We start from the raw sequence: 4,434 nt of genomic DNA on the forward strand, positions 1-4,434 counted from the left end.
TAATGGTTTTAAAAATAATTTCGCTATAAAGCTATGTTATTTAGAAACGATTCTCCCAGGCACCTGTCAGAAAAAAAAATAAATAAATAAATGAAAACAAACAGCTAACACAATAGAAAGTGTTTGAATGGATAAATAAAAACTAAAAGAAAAATGACTAGGCTTTCAAGTTTTTGCAGTATATTATTATGGGTTTTAAATTATAAAAGAAATATATGCTTCCTGTAATAAAATAAAGCATAAACATCTCGAGTTTGTAAAGTAAAAACTGAAAGTCTACCTGCCCCCACCCTCTCCTACAAGGTTTTAAATGTGAGAAAAAGGTGATTTCATTGGTAGGAAATGAAAAACCAATACCAGGGGCTGGTTTCAGCGAGTTCTGTGTTACGCATGGTCGGTTGGTGCTGACAGAAGTTCCAGGCAACTCTTGCAAAGGCTGGTTGAACCTCAGGGAAGATGCCAGCTGTAACACTGTGTGTGCTCTTTCCAGTCTTCATCTAGCTGTCCTCCTATTTTGTTTTATTTTATTTTATTTTTTTATTTGAGACTCAATCTTGCTCTGTCATCCAGGCTAGAGTGCAATGGCGTGGTCTCAGCTCACTGCAACCTTTGCCTCCCGAGTTCAAGGGATTCTCCTGCTATGGCCTCCCAAGTAGCTGGGACTACAGGTGTGTGCCACCACACCCAGCTAATTTTTGTATTTTTTTTCATTTATTTATTTTTAGACAAATTTTGCTCTGCCACCCAGGTTGGCGTGCAATGGTGTGACCTCAGATTACTGCAACCTCTGTCTCCCAGATTCAAGTGATTGTCCTGCCTCAGCCTTCCTAGTAGCTGGGATTACAGGCACACGCCACCACACCTGCCTAATTTTTTGTATTTTTAATAGGGATGGGCTTTCACCATGTTGGTCAGGCTGGTCTCGAACTCCTGTCCTCAGTTGATCCACCCCACCCCTTGGCCTCCCAAAGTGCTGGGATTACAGACGTAAACCACCACACCCGGCTAATTTTTATATTTTTAGTAGAGACGGGATTTCCCTGTGTTGGCCAGGCTGGTGTTGAACCCCTGACCTTGTGATCTACCCACCTTAGCCTCCCAAAGTGCTGGGATTATAGTGCATGAGCCACCATGCCCAGCCTAGTTGTCCTCTTTTTCTTTTTCTTTTCTGTCTTCCTTTTTAATTTATTTATTTTTTTTTTTTTGAGACAGGGTCTCGCTTTATCATCCAGGCTGGAATGCAATGGCTCAAACATGGCTCACTGCAGCCTTGTCCTCCCAGGCTCAAGTGATCCTCCCACCTTGGCCTCCTGTGTAGCTGGGACTACAGGTGTGTGCCATCATGCCAGGTCAATTTTTTGTAGAGACAGGGTCTTGCCATGTTGCCCAGGGTGGTCTTGAACTCCTGGGTTCAAGTGATCCTCCCTCCTCTGTCTCCCAAAGTGATGAGATTACAGGCATCAGCCACCGAGCCCTGCCTCTTTTTGCTTTTGAAGCTGAGCCACCACTTCTTAAATCTTTGCTCCCTCTTTTCCTTTCTTTTGGCAAGGCTGTGGAGAAACAGGTTTCTTTTGTATTTTTGCTGGGAGTGTAAACAGTTAGAGCTCCTGTGGAAAACAATTTGGTTCTCTCCGTCAATGTTACAGAATTATATAATCTGACCCAACCCTCCTGTTTTGGAAATTTATCCAGATAAGTACATGCACAATGCCAATTGACAGATGTCTACAAGGCATCATCAATGTAGCAACAGATTGCAAACAGTGTAAATGTGCGTCATTAGCAGAACTGGTTAAAGATATTAGGAGACAACTTGTAATAAGTTTCTTTAAATTTTAAAACCCTTTAGCCAGGTGCGATGGCTCATGCCTGTAATACCAACACTTTGGGAGGCCAAGGCAGGTGGATCACCTGAGGTCAGGACTTCAAGACCAGCCTGGCCAACATGGTGAAACTGTCTCTACTAAAAATACAAAAATTAGCCAGGCGTGGTGGTGTGAGCCTGTAATCCCAGCTACTTGGGAGGTTTAGGTAGAAGAATCACTTGAACGCGGGAGGTGAGGTTAGAGTGAGCCAAGATCGTACCACTGCACTCCAGCCTGGGCAACAGAGTGAGACTCCATCTCACAAAAACAAAAATAAGCAAACAAAGAAAACTCTTTAGAAACAGAATAAGGAATTTCTTTCTAAATCTATATGGAAAGATTCCTAAGATGTGTTGATGAGTTAAAATGAAAAGAGCAAGGTGACTGGGCATGCTCGCTCACGCCTGTAATCCCAGTACTTTGGGAGGCCAAGGCAGGTGGATCACCTGAGGTCAGGAGTTCGAGACCAGCCTGGCCAACATGATGAAACCCCGTTTTTACTACAAATACAAAAATTATCCAGGGTGTGGTAGTGCGAACCTGTAATCCCAGCTACTGGGGTGGCTGAGACAGAAGAATAATTTGAACCCGGGAAGCTGAGATAGCAGTGAGGTAAGATTGCACCATTGTACTCCAACCGGGGCAAAAAGAGTGAAATTCCATCTCAAAAAAAAAAGAAAAGAGCAAGGATGCACTGGTACAGTGGCAAAAAAAGAGAAAAGAGCAAGGAATACAATTATATGTATATCAGGTTACCTTCTGTGTAAGAAAACAGAGATGGTAAAATAATAGATTTATATTTATGCTTACAAGAAGAAACTCTGGAAAAGACACAGGAAACTGACAGGTGATTGTGAGATGGGGGACAAGAGTGGGAACAAGACAGTACACTGGAAATGCTTTATATTGCTCAATTTTGAACCATTGTAAATATCTTATCATTTAAGACATTGTTGTCGAGCAGAACACATTGCTACACAAGGCAGAACAATATGAAGGCTAAATAAAGATCATGCTGGCAAAGATTTTGAAGGGCGTCTTGGAGTGGCGGCCTATGATCTGTCTGGCTGTAAAGACTGATTTAGAAAGGTGGAGAAGGCCAGGTGCAGCGGCGCACGCCTGCAATCCCAGCACTTTGGGAGGAGGAAGCAGGCAGATGGCAGAGTGCAGTGGCACGTGCCTGTAGTCCCAGTTACTTGGGAGGCTGAGGTGGGAGGATCACTGAAGCCCAGGAGATCAAGGGTGCAGTAGCCATGTTCATGCCACTGCACTCAAGCCTGAGTGACAGAGTGACACCCTGTCTCAAAAATAAACAAAAAGCCAAAAAATAGAAAGGTAGAGAATTAAGATTGTTATGGGGAAGGGGTCCCGATCCAGATGTCGACAGAGGGTTATTGGATCTTGTGCAAGAAAAAATTCAGGGTGAATCCACAGTGCAAGGCAAAAGCAAGTTTATTAGGAAAGTAAAGTGGTGAAAGAACAGCTACTCCGTAGACAGAGTAGGGCATTGCCGAAAATACAAGGAGGAACGGAACTACCCTAGGTACAATACTTGTTTGTATACAGGATGAAAAAGATCATGGGATGATGTGCTCTGCTACAAGGAGTTGTGATAAAGGATTAATTTTCTTAATTACTATATTTTGTGAGAATTGATATTAGTATCTTAATTACTATATTTTGTGAGAATTGATAGTAGTACTATTTTGAGACAGGGTCTCGCTGTGTTGCCCAGGCTGGAGTACAATGGCACTATCTCAGCTCACTGCAACCTCCGACTCCTGGGTTCAAGCAATTCTCCTGCCTCAGTCTCCCAAGTAGCTGGGACTACCAGCATCTACCACCATGCCTGGCTAATTTTTGTATTTTTAGTAGAGATGGGGTTTCACTGTGTTGGCCAGGCTGGTCTTGAACTCCATTTTTTTTTGTTTTGTTTTGTTTTTTAATCTACTGGTACCATTGTACTGTATTATGGTCTTGAACTCCTGACCTCATGATCTGCCCGCCTTGGCCTCTCAAAAGTGCTGGGATTACAGGCTTGAGCCACCGAGCCCGGCAGATATTATTATCTTTAAGGCAAAATTGGAAATTCTTTTGTTCTCAAGATATTGGGACTCAGGAACACTCCTGAGTCTGGGTCTGTTTAGTAAACATTAACAACCTGTTCCCTTAACTGTAAACATCTAGAGGCTAGAAATACCTAACATTATGGGAATGCAGCCCAGTATACCCCAGCCTCATTTCCTAGTCCTCACTCAAGGTGGAGTCGCTCTGATTCTAATGCCTCTGGCACGGGGGGACCTTCTAGGTTTTAGGCTTCATATAAGCAGTGACAGGGTATGGTGGGTGGCTCATGCCTATAATCCCAGCACTTTGGGAGGCTGAGGTGGGTGTATCACGAGGTCAGGAGCTGCAGACGATCCTGGCCAACATGGCAAAACCCCACCTACTGGGCCGGGCGCGGTGGCTCAAGCCTGTAATCCCAGCACTTTGGGAGGCGGAGGCGGGTGGATCACGAGGTCAAGAGATCGAGACCATCCTGGTCAACATGGTGAAACCCCGTCTCTAC

The sequence above is a fragment of the Cebus imitator genome, unplaced genomic scaffold (genome assembly GCF_001604975.1).
Source record: "Cebus imitator isolate Cc_AM_T3 unplaced genomic scaffold, Cebus_imitator-1.0 Scaffold74, whole genome shotgun sequence".
In the NCBI taxonomy this organism is placed as follows: domain Eukaryota; kingdom Metazoa; phylum Chordata; class Mammalia; order Primates; family Cebidae; genus Cebus; species Cebus imitator.